Consider the following 12,789-nt stretch of genomic DNA (forward strand, 5'->3'; position numbering starts at 1 on the left):
TCTTCGTCTTCGTCGTCTTCGTCTGCGTCGTCTTCGTCTGCGTCGTCTTTTTCAAGTAGGCAGAGGAAGGGACAGAGAGACGATATGAACGGATGCAAACACCCTTATTTTTAAAAAAACGAAACCTGGGGAGCCCTATTTTCAAAAAATGAAAGAACCTTCGTCGTAGTCTCCGTCGTCTTCGTTGTCTTCGTCTTCATCGTCTTCGTCTGCGTCGTCTTCGTCTTCGTCATCTTCGTCTGCGTCGTCTTCATCTGCATCGTCTTCATCTGCGTCGTCTTCGTCTGCGTCGTCTTTGTCTGCGTCGTCTTCGTCTGCTTCGTCTTCGTCTGCGTCGTCTTTTTCAAGTGGGCAGAGGAAGGGACAGAGAGACGATATGAACGGATGCAAACACCCTTATTTTTAAAAAAATGAAACCTGGGGAGCCCTATTTTCAAAAAATGAAAGAACCTTCGTCGTCGTCTCCGTCATCTTCGTCGTCTTCGTCTCCATTGTCTTCGTCTGCGTCGTCTTCGTCTGCATCGTCTTCGTCTGTGTCGTCTTCGTCTGCTTCGTCTTTGTCTGCGTCGTCTTAGTCTGCGTCGTTTTCGTCTGCGTCGTTTTCGTCTGCGTCGTCTTCGTCTGTGTCGACTTCGTCTGTGTCGTCTTCGTCTGCGTCGTCTTTTTCAACTATGCAGAGGAAGGGACAGAGAGACGATATGAACGGATGCAAACACCCTTATTTTTATAGAAATGAGATCTGAGTGACCCTATTAAAAAAAAAATAAAAAAAAAAAAAAAAAAAAAAAAAAAAAGGAGTCGTAATTGGGTAGCTAGCATAATTTCTTCCAGTAGGCAGGGGAGGGGTCAGAGAGACGATCTGAACGAATGCAAACACCCTTATTTTGAAAAAAATGAAACCTGGGGAGCCCTATTTTCAAAAAATTAAAGAACCTTCGTCGTCGTCTCCGTCGTCTTCGTCTTCGTCATCTTCGTCTGCGTCGTCTTCGTCTGAGTCCTCTTCGTCTGCGTCGTCTTTTTCAAGTAGGCAGAGGAAGGGACAGAGAGACGATCTGAACAAATGCAAACACCCTTATTTTGAAAGAAATGAAACCTGGGGAGCCCTATTTTCTAAAAATGAAAGAACCTTCCTCGTCGTCTCCGTCGTCTTCGTCTTCGTCGTCTTCGTCTGCGTCGTCTTCGTCTGCGTCGTCTTCGTCTGCGTCGTCTTTTTCAAGTAGGCAGAGGAAGGGACAGAGAGACGATATGAACGGATGCAAACACCCTTATTTTTAAAAAAACGAAACCTGGGGAGCCCTATTTTAAAAAAATGAAAGAACCTTCGTCGTCGTCTCCGTCGTCTTCGTTGTCTTCGTCTTCATCGTCTTCGTCTGCGTCGTCTTCGTCTTCGTCATCTTCGTCTGCGTCGTCTTCGTCTGCATCGTCTTCGTCTGCGTCGTTTTCGTCTGCGTCGTCTTTGTCTGCGTCGTCTTCGTCTGCTTCGTCTTCGTCTGCGTCGTCTTTTTCAAGTGGGCAGAGGAAGGGACAGAGAGACGATATGAACGGATGCAAACACCCTTATTTTTAAAAAAATGAAACCTGGGGAGCCATATTTTCAAAAAATGAAAGAACCTTCGTCGTCGTCTCCGTCATCTTCGTCGTCTTCGTCTCCATTGTCTTCGTCTGCGTCGTCTTCGTCTGCATCGTCTTCGTCTGTGTCGTCTTCGTCTGCTTCGTCTTTGTCTGCGTCGTCTTCGTCTGCGTCGTTTTCGTCTGCGTCGTTTTCGTCTGCGTCGTCTTCGTCTGTGTCGTCTTCGTCTGTGTCGTCTTCGTCTGTGTCGTCTTCGTCTGCGTAGTCTTTTTCAAGTAGGCAGAGGAAGGGACAGAGAGACGATATGAGCGGATGCAAACACCCTTATTTTTATAAAAATGAGATCTGAGTGACCCTATTAAAAAAAAAAAAAAAAAAAAAAAAAAAAAAAAAAAAAAAAAAAAAAAAAAAAAAAAAAAGGAGTCGTAATTGGGTAGCTAGCATAATTTCTTCCAGTAAGCAGGGGAGGGGTCACAGAGACGATCTGAACGAATGCAAACACCCTTATTTTGAAAAAAATGAAACCTGGGGAGCCCTATTTTCAAAAAATTAAAGAACCTTCGTCGTCGTCTCCGTCGTCTTCGTCTTCGTCATCTTCGTCTGCGTCGTCTTCGTCTGCGTCCTCTTCGTCTGCGTCGTCTTTTTCATGTAGGCAGAGGAAGGGACAGAGAGACGATATGAACCGATGCAAACACCCTTATTTTCAAAAAAATGAAACCTGGGGAGCCCTATTTTCAAAAAATGAAAGAACCTTCGTCGTCGTCTCAGTCGTCTTCGTCGTCTTCGTCTTCATCTTCTTCGTCTGTGTCGTCTTCGTCTGCGTCGTCTTCGTCTGCGTCGTCTTTGTCTGCGTCGTCTTCGTCTGCGTCGTCTTCGTCTGTGTCGTCTTCGTTTTCGTCGTCTTTTTCAAGTATTCAGAGGAAGGGACAGAGAGACGATATGAACGGATGCAAACACCCTTATTTTTAAAAAAATGAGATCTGAGTGACCCTTTTAGAAAAAAGAAAAAAAAAAAAAAAAAAAAAAAAAAGATTCAAAAATGGGTAGGTAGGATAATTTCTTCCAGTGGGCTAGGAGTGGGACAGAGAGACGATCTGAACGAATGCAAACACCCTTATTCTGAAAGAAATGAAACCTGGGGAGCCCTATTTTCAAAAAATGAAAGAACCTTCGTCGTCGTCTCCGTTGTCTTCGTCTTCGTCGTCTTCGTCTGCGTCGTCTTCGTCTGCGTCGTCTTTTTCAAGTAGGCAGAGGAAGGGACAGAGAGACGATATGAACGGATGCAAACACCCTTATTTTTAAAAAAATGAAACCTGGGGAGCCCTATTTTCAAAAAATGAAAGAACCTTCGTCGTCGTCTCCGTCGTCTTCGTCGTCTTCGTCTTCATCGTCTTCGTCTGCGTCGTCTTCGTCTGCGTCGTCTTCGTCTGCATCGTCTTCGTCTGCGTCGTCTTCGTCTGCTTCGTCTTCGTCTGCGTCGTCTTTTTCAAGTAGGCAGAGGAAGGGACAGAGAGACGATATGAACGGATGCAAACACCCTTATTTTTAAAAAAATGAAACCTGGGGAGCCCTATTTTCAAAAAATGGAAGAACCTTCGTCGTCGTCTCCGTCATCTTCGTCGTCTTCTTCTCCATCGTCTTCGTCTGCGTCGTCTTCGTCTGCATCGTCTTCGTCTGTGTCGTCTTCGTCTGCGTCGTCTTCGTCTGCGTCGTCTTCGTCTGCGTCGTCTTCGTCTGCGTCGTCTTCGTCTGCGTCGTCTTCGTCTGTGTCGTTTTCGTCTGCGTTGTCTTCGTCTGTGTCGTCCTAGTCTGCGTCGTCTTTTTAAAGTAGGTAGAGGAAGAGACAGAGAGACGATATGAACGGATGCAAACATCCTTATTTTTATGAAAATGAGATCTGAGTGACACTATTAAAAAAAAAAAAAAAAAAAAAAAGATTCGAAAATGGGTAGCTAGGATAATTTCATCCAGTGGGCAGGGGGTGGGACAGAGAGACGATCTGAACGAATGCAAACACCCTTATTTTGAAAAAAATGAAACTTGGGGAGCCCTATTTTCAAAAAATGAAAGAACCTTCGACGTCGCCTCCGTCGTCTTCGTCTTCATCATCTTCGTCTGCGTCGTCTTCGTCTGCGTCGTCTTCGTCTGCGTCGTCTTCGTCTGCGTCGTCTTTTTCAAGTAGGCAGAGGAATGGACAGAGAGACGATATGAACGGATGCAAACACCCTTATTTTTAAAAAAATTAAACCTGGGGAGCCCTATTTTCAAAAAATGAAAGAACCTTCGTCGTCGTCTCCGTCGTCTTCGTCGTCTTCGTCTTCATCGTCTTCGTCTGCGTCGTCTTCGTCTGCGTCGTCTTCGTCTGCGTCGTCTTCGTCTGCATCGTCTTCGTCTGCGTCGTCTTCGTCTGCTTCGTCTTCGTCTGCGTCGTCTTTTTCAAGTAGGCAGAGGAAGGGACAGAGAGACGATATGAACGGATGCAAACACCCTTATTTTTAAAAAAATGAAACCTGGGGAGCCCTATTTTCAAAAAATGGAAGAACCTTCGTCGTCGTCTCCGTCATCTTCGTCGTCTTCTTCTCCATCGTCTTCGTCTGCGTCGTCTTCGTCTGCATCGTCTTCGTCTGTGTCGTCTTCGTCTGCGTCGTCTTCGTCTGCGTCGTCTTCGTCTGCGTCGTCTTCGTCTGCGTCGTCTTCGTCTGCGTCGTCTTCGTCTGTGTCGTTTTCGTCTGCGTTGTCTTCGTCTGTGTCGTCCTAGTCTGCGTCGTCTTTTTAGAGTAGGCAGAGGAAGAGACAGAGAGACGATATGAACGGATGCAAACATCCTTATTTTTATGAAAATGAGATCTGAGTGACACTATTAAAAAAAAAAAAAAAAAAAAAAAAAAAAAAAAGTCGTTATTGGGTAGCTATGATAATTTCTCCCAGTAGGCAGGGGAGGGGTCAGAGAGACGATCTGAACGAATGCAAACACCCTTATTTTGAATAAAATGAAACCTGGGGAGCCCTATTTTCAAAAAATTAAAGAACCTTCGTCGTCGTCTCAGTCGTCTTCATCTTCGTCGTCTTCGTCTTCGTCGTCTTCGTCTTCATCTTCTTCGTCTGTGTCGTCTTCGTCTGCGTCGTCTTCGTCTGCGTCGTCTTCGTCTGCGTCGTCTTCGTCTGTGTCGTTTTCGTCTGCGTCGTCTTTTTCAAGTAGTCAGAGGAAGGGACAGAGAGACTTTATGATCGGATGCAAACACCCTTATATTTTAAAAAATGAGATCTGAGTGACCCTATTAGAAAAAAGAAAAAAAAAAAAAAAAAAAAGATTCGAAAATGGGTAGCTAGGATAATTTCTTCCAGTGGGCGGGTGGTGGGACAGAGAGACGATCTGAACAAATGCAAACACCCTTATTTTGAAAGAAATGAAACCTGGGGAGCCCTATTTTCAAAAAATGAAAGAACCTTCCTCGTCGTCTCCGTCGTATTCGTCTTCGTCGTCTTCATCTGCGTCGTCTTCGTCTGCGTCGTCTTTTTCAAGTAGGCAGAGGAAGGGACACAGAGACGATATGAACGGATGCAAACACCCTTATTTTTAAAAAAATGAAACCTGGGGAGCCCTATTTTCAAAAAATGAAAGAACCTTCGTCGTCGTCTCCGTCGTCTTCGTCGTCTTCGTCTTCATCGTCTTCGTCTGCGTCGTCTTCGTCTTCGTCGTCTTCGTCTGCGTCGTCTTCATCTGTATCGTCTTCGTCTGCGTCGTCTTCGTCTGCGTCGTCTTCGTCTGCGTCGTCTTCGTCTGCTTCGTCTTCGTCTGCGTCGTCTTTTTCAAGTAGGCAGAGGAAGGGACAGAGAGACGATATGAACGGATGCAAACACCCTTATTTTAAATAAAATGAAACCTGGGGAGCCCTATTTTCAAAAAATGAAAGAACCTTCGTCGTCGTTTCCGTCATCTTCGTCGTCGTTTCCGTCATCTTCGTCGTCTTCGTCTCCATCGTCTTCGTCTGCGTCGTCTTCGTCTGCATCGTCTTCGTCTGTGTCGTCTTCGTCTGCGTCGTCTTCGTCTGCGTCGTCTTCGTCTGCGTCGTTTTCGTCTGCGTCATCTTCGTCTGTGTCGTCTTCGTCTGCGTCGTCTTTTTCAAATAGGCAGAGGAAGGGACAGAGAGACGATATGAACAGATGCAAACACCCTTATTTTTTTCAAAATGAGATCTGAGTGACCCTATTTAAAAAAAAAAAAAAAAAAAAAAAAAAAAAAAGATTCGAAAATGGGAAGCTAGGATAATTTCTTCCAGTAGGCAGGGGGTGGGACAGAGAGACGATCTGAACGAATGCTAACACCCTTATTTTGAAAAAAATGAAACCTGGGGAGCCCTATTTTCAAAAAATTAAAGAACCTTCGTCATCGTCTCCGTCGTCTTCGTCTTCGTCGTCTTCGTCTGCGTCGTCTTCGTCTGCGTCCTCTTCGTCTGCGTCGTCTTTTTCAAGTAGGCAGAGGAAGGGACAGAGAGACGATATGAACGGATGCAAACACCCTTATTTTTAAAAAAATGAAACCTGGGGAGCCCTATTTTCAAAAAATAAAAAAACCTTCGTAATTGTCTCCGTCGTCTTCGTCGTCTTCGTCTTCATCGTTTTCGTCTGCGTCGTCTTCGGCTGTTTCGTCTTCGTCTGCGTTGTCTTTTTCAAGTAGGCAGAGGAAGGGACAGAGAGACGATATGAACGGATGCAAACACCCTTATTTTTAAAAAAATGAGATATGATTGACCCTATTAGAAAAAAGAAAAAAAAAAAAAAAAAAGATTCGAAAATGGGTAGCTAGGATAATTTCTTCCAGTGGGCAGGGGGTGGGACAGAGAGACGATCTGAACAAATGCAAACACCCTTATTTTGAAAGAAATGAAACCTGGGGAACCCTATTTTCAAAAAATGAAAGAACCTTCCTCGTCGTCTCCGTCGTCTTCGTCTTCGTCGTCTTCGTCTGCGTCGTCTTCGTCTGCGTCGTCTTCGTCTGCGTCGTCTTTTTCAAGTAGGCAGAGGAAGGGACAGAGAGACGATATGAACGGATGCAAACACCCTTATATTTTAAAAAATGAGATCTGAGTGACCCTATTAGAAAAAAGAAAAAAAAAAAAAAAAAAAAGATTCGAAAATGGGTAGCTAGGATAATTTCTTCCAGTGGTCGGGTGGTGGGACAGAGAGACGATCTGAACAAATGCAAACACCCTTATTTTGAAAGAAATGAAACCTGGGGAGCCCTATTTTCAAAAAATGAAAGAACCTTCCTCGTCGTCTCCGTCGTATTCGTCTTCGTCGTCTTCGTCTGCGTCGTCTTCGTCTGCGTCGTCTTTTTCAAGTAGGCAGAGGAAGGGACACAGAGACGATATGAACGGATGCAAACACCCTTATTTTTAAAAAAATGAAACCTGGGGAGCCCTATTTTCAAAAAATGAAAGAACCTTCGTCGTCGTCTCCGTCGTCTTCGTCGTCTTCGTCTTCATCGTCTTCGTCTGCGTCGTCTTCGTCTTCGTCGTCTTCGTCTGCGTCGTCTTCATCTGTATCGTCTTCGTCTGCGTCGTCTTCGTCTGCGTCGTCTTCGTCTGCGTCGTCTTCGTCTGCTTCGTCTTCGTCTGCGTCGTCTTTTTCAAGTAGGCAGAGGAAGGGACAGAGAGACGATATGAACGGATGCAAACACCCTTATTTTAAATAAAATGAAACCTGGGGAGCCCTATTTTCAAAAAATGAAAGAACCTTCGTCGTCGTTTCCGTCATCTTCGTCGTCGTTTCCGTCATCTTCGTCGTCTTCGTCTCCATCGTCTTCGTCTGCGTCGTCTTCGTCTGCATCGTCTTCGTCTGTGTCGTCTTCGTCTGCGTCGTCTTCGTCTGCGTCGTCTTCGTCTGCGTCGTTTTCGTCTGCGTCGTCTTCGTCTGTGTCGTCTTCGTCTGCGTCGTCTTTTTCAAATAGGCAGAGGAAGGGACAGAGAGACGATATGAACAGATGCAAACACCCTTATTTTTTTCAAAATGAGATCTGAGTGACCCTATTTAAAAAAAAAAAAAAAAAAAAAAAAAAAAAAGATTCGAAAATGGGAAGCTAGGATAATTTCTTCCAGTAGGCAGGGGGTGGGACAGAGAGACGATCTGAACGAATGCTAACACCCTTATTTTGAAAAAAATGAAACCTGGGGAGCCCTATTTTCAAAAAATTAAAGAACCTTCGTCATCGTCTCCGTCGTCTTCGTCTTCGTCGTCTTCGTCTGCGTCGTCTTCGTCTGCGTCCTCTTCGTCTGCGTCGTCTTTTTCAAGTAGGCAGAGGAAGGGACAGAGAGACGATATGAACGGATGCAAACACCCTTATTTTTAAAAAAATGAAACCTGGGGAGCCCTATTTTCAAAAAATAAAAAAACCTTCGTAATTGTCTCCGTCGTCTTCGTCGTCTTCGTCTTCATCGTTTTCGTCTGCGTCGTCTTCGGCTGTGTCGTCTTCGTCTGCGTTGTCTTTTTCAAGTAGGCAGAGGAAGGGACAGAGAGACGATATGAACGGATGCAAACACCCTTATTTTTAAAAAAATGAGATATGATTGACCCTATTAGAAAAAAGAAAAAAAAAAAAAAAAAAGATTCGAAAATGGGTAGCTAGGATAATTTCTTCCAGTGGGCAGGGGGTGGGACAGAGAGACGATCTGAACAAATGCAAACACCCTTATTTTGAAAGAAATGAAACCTGGGGAGCCCTATTTTCAAAAAATGAAAGAACCTTCCTCGTCGTCATCGTCGTCTTCGTCTTCGTCGTCTTCGTCTGCGTCGTCTTCGTCTGCGTCCTCTTCGTCTGCGTCGTCTTTTTCAAGTAGGCAGAGGAAGGGACAGAGAGACGATATGAACCGATGCAAACACCCTTATTTTCAAAAAAATGAAACCTGGGGAGCCCTATTTTCAAAAAATGAAAGAACCTTCGTCGTCGTCTCAGTCGTCTTCGTCGTCTTCGTCTTCATCTTTTTCGTCTGTGTCGTCTTCGTCTGCGTCGTCTTCGTCTGCGTCGTCTTTGTCTGCGTCGTCTTCGTCTGCGTCGTCTTCGTCTGTGTCGTCTTCGTTTTCGTCGTCTTTTTCAAGTATTCAGAGGAAGGGACAGAGAGACGATATGAACGGATGCAAACACCCTTATTTTTTAAAAAATGAGATCTGAGTGACCCTTTTAGAAAAAAGAAAAAAAAAAAAAAAAAAAAAAAAGATTCAAAAATGGGTAGCTAGGATAATTTCTTCCAGTGGGCTAGGAGTGGGACAGAGAGACGATCTGAACGAATGCAAACACCCTTATTCTGAAAGAAATGAAACCTGGGGAGCCCTATTTTCAAAAAATGAAAGAACCTTCGTCGTCGTCTCCGTTGTCTTCGTCTTCGTCGTCTTCGTCTGCGTCGTCTTCGTCTGCGTCGTCTTTTTCAAGTAGGCAGAGGAAGGGACAGAGAGACGATATGAACGGATGCAAACACCCTTATTTTTAAAAAAATTAAACCTGGGGAGCCCTATTTTCAAAAAATGAAAGAACCTTCGTCGTCGTCTCCGTCGTCTTCGTTGTCTTCGTCTTCATCGTCTTCGTCTGCGTCGTCTTCGTCTGCGTCGTCTTCGTCTGCGTCGTCTTCGTCTGCATCGTCTTCGTCTGCGTCGTCTTCGTCTGCTTCGTCTTCGTCTGCGTCGTCTTTTTCAAGTAGGCAGAGGAAGGGACAGAGAGACGATATGAACGGATGCAAACACCCTTATTTTTAAAAAAATGAAACCTGGGGAGCCCTATTTTCAAAAAATGGAAGAACCTTCGTCGTCGTCTCAGTCATCTTCGTCGTCTTCTTCTCCATCGTCTTCGTCTGCGTCGTCTTCGTCTGCATCGTCTTCGTCTGTGTCGTCTTCCTCTGCGTCGTCTTCGTCTGCGTCGTCTTCGTCTGCGTCGTCTTCGTCTGCGTCGTCTTCGTCTGTGTCGTTTTCGTCTGCGTTGTCTTCGTCTGTGTCGTCCTAGTCTGCGTCGTCTTTTTAAAGTAGGTAGAGGAAGAGACAGAGAGACGATATGAACGGATGCAAACATCCTTATTTTTATGAAAATGAGATCTGAGTGACACTATTAAAAAAAAAAAAAAAAAAAAAAAAAAAAAGTCGTTATTGGGTAGCTATGATAATTTCTCCCAGTAGGCAGGGGAGGGGTCAGAGAGACGATCTGAACGAATGCAAACACCCTTATTTTGAATAAAATGAAACCTGGGGAGCCCTATTTTCAAAAAATTAAAGAACCTTCGTCGTCGTCTCAGTCGTCTTCATCTTCGTCGTCTTCGTCTTCGTCGTCTTCGTCTTCATCTTCTTCGTCTGTGTCGTCTTCGTCTGCGTCGTCTTCGTCTGCGTCGTCTTCGTCTGCGTCGTCTTCGTCTGTGTCGTTTTCGTCTGCGTCGTCTTTTTCAAGTAGGCAGAGGAAGGGACAGAGAGACGATATGAACGGATGCAAACACCCTTATATTTCAAAAAATGAGATCTGAGTGACCCTATTAGAAAAAAGAAAAAAAAAAAAAAAAAAAAGATTCGAAAATGGGTAGCTAGGATAATTTCTTCCAGTGGGCGGGTGGTGGGACAGAGAGACGATCTGAACAAATGCAAACACCCTTATTTTGAAAGAAATGAAACCTGGGGAGCCCTATTTTCAAAAAATGAAAGAACCTTCCTCGTCGTCTCCGTCGTATTCGTCTTCGTCGTCTTCGTCTGCGTCGTCTTCGTCTGCGTCGTCTTTTTCAAGTAGGCAGAGGAAGGGACACAGAGACGATATGAACGGATGCAAACACCCTTATTTTTAAAAAAATGAAACCTGGGGAGCCCTATTTTCAAAAAATGAAAGAACCTTCGTCGTCGTCTCCGTCGTCTTCGTCGTCTTCGTCTTCATCGTCTTCGTCTGCGTCGTCTTCGTCTTCGTCGTCTTCGTCTGCGTCGTCTTCATCTGTATCGTCTTCGTCTGCGTCGTCTTCGTCTGCGTCGTCTTCGTCTGCGTCGTCTTCGTCTGCTTCGTCTTCGTCTGCGTCGTCTTTTTCAAGTAGGCAGAGGAAGGGACAGAGAGACGATATGAACGGATGCAAACACCCTTATTTTAAATAAAATGAAACCTGGGGAGCCCTATTTTCAAAAAATGAAAGAACCTTCGTCGTCGTTTCCGTCATCTTCGTCGTCGTTTCCGTCATCTTCGTCGTCTTCGTCTCCATCGTCTTCGTCTGCGTCGTCTTCGTCTGCATCGTCTTCGTCTGTGTCGTCTTCGTCTGCGTCGTCTTCGTCTGCGTCGTCTTCGTCTGCGTCGTTTTCGTCTGCGTCGTCTTCGTCTGTGTCGTCTTCGTCTGCGTCGTCTTTTTCAAATAGGCAGAGGAAGGGACAGAGAGACGATATGAACAGATGCAAACACCCTTATTTTTTTCAAAATGAGATCTGAGTGACCCTATTTAAAAAAAAAAAAAAAAAAAAAAAAAAAAAAAAGATTCGAAAATGGGAAGCTAGGATAATTTCTTCCAGTAGGCAGGGGGTGGGACAGAGAGACGATCTGAACGAATGCTAACACCCTTATTTTGAAAAAAATGAAACCTGGGGAGCCCTATTTTCAAAAAATTAAAGAACCTTCGTCATCGTCTCCGTCGTCTTCGTCTTCGTCGTCTTCGTCTGCGTCGTCTTCGTCTGCGTCCTCTTCGTCTGCGTCGTCTTTTTCAAGTAGGCAGAGGAAGGGACAGAGAGACGATATGAACGGATGCAAACACCCTTATTTTTAAAAAAATGAAACCTGGGGAGCCCTATTTTCAAAAAATAAAAAAACCTTCGTAATTGTCTCCGTCGTCTTCGTCGTCTTCGTCTTCATCGTTTTCGTCTGCGTCGTCTTCGGCTGTGTCGTCTTCGTCTGCGTTGTCTTTTTCAAGTAGGCAGAGGAAGGGACAGAGAGACGATATGAACGGATGCAAACACCCTTATTTTTAAAAAAATGAGATATGATTGACCCTATTAGAAAAAAGAAAAAAAAAAAAAAAAAGATTCGAAAATGGGTAGCTAGGATAATTTCTTCCAGTGGGCAGGGGGTGGGACAGAGAGACGATCTGAACAAATGCAAACACCCTTATTTTGAAAGAAATGAAACCTGGGGAGCCCTATTTTCAAAAAATGAAAGAACCTTCCTCGTCGTCTCCGTCGTCTTCGTCTTCGTCGTCTTCGTCTGCGTCGTCTTCGTCTGCGTCGTCTTCGTCTGCGTCGTCTTTTTCAAGTAGGCAGAGGAAGGGACAGAGAGACGATATGAACGGATGCAAACACCCTTATTTTTAAAAAAATTAAACCTGGGGAGCCCTATTTTCAAAAAAAAAAAGAACCTTCGTCGTCGTCTTCGTTGTCTTCGTCTTCATCGTCTTCGTCTGCGTCGTCTTCGTCTTCGTCATCTTAGTCTGCGTCGTCTTCTTCTGCATCGTCTTCGTCTGCGTCGTCTTCGTCGGCGTCGTCTTCGTCTGCGTCGTCTTCGTCTGCTTCGTCTTCGTCTGCGTCGTCTTTTCCAAGTAGGCAGAGGAAGGGACAGAGAGACGATATGAACGGATGCAAACACCCTTATTTTTAAAAAAAATTAAACCTGGGGAGCCCTATTTTCAAAAAATGAAAGAACCTTCGTCGTCGTCTCCGTCATCTTCGTCGTCTTCGTCTCCATTTTCTTCGTCTGCGTCGTCTTCGTCTGCATCGTCTTCGTCTGTGTCGTCTTCGTCTGCGTCATCTTTGTCTGCGTCGTCTTCGTCTGCGTCGTTTTCGTCCGCGTCGTTTTCGTCTGCGTCGTCTTCGTCTGTGTCGTCTTCGTCTTAATCTTCTTCGTCTTCGTCGTCTTCGTCTTAATCTTCTTCGTCTGCGTCGTCTTCGTCTGCGTCGTCTTTGTCTGCGTCGTCTTCGTGTGCGTCGTCTTCGTCTGTGTCGTCTTCGCCTGCGTCGTCTTTTTCAAGTAGGCAGAGGAAGGGACAGAGAGACGATATGAACGGATGCAAACACCCTTATTTTTAAAAAAATGAGATCTGAGTGACCCTATTAGAAAAAAGAAAAAAAAAAAAAAAAAAAAGATTCGAAATTGGGTAGCTAGGATAATTTCTTCCAGTGGGCAGGGGGTGGGACAGAGAGACGATCTGAACGAATGCAAACACCCTTATTCTGAAAGAAATGAAACCTGGGGAGCCCTATTTTCAAAAAATGAAAGAACCTTCGTCGTCGTC

This window comes from Palaemon carinicauda, chromosome 43, assembly GCF_036898095.1.
Source record: "Palaemon carinicauda isolate YSFRI2023 chromosome 43, ASM3689809v2, whole genome shotgun sequence".
NCBI lineage: Eukaryota > Metazoa > Arthropoda > Malacostraca > Decapoda > Palaemonidae > Palaemon > Palaemon carinicauda.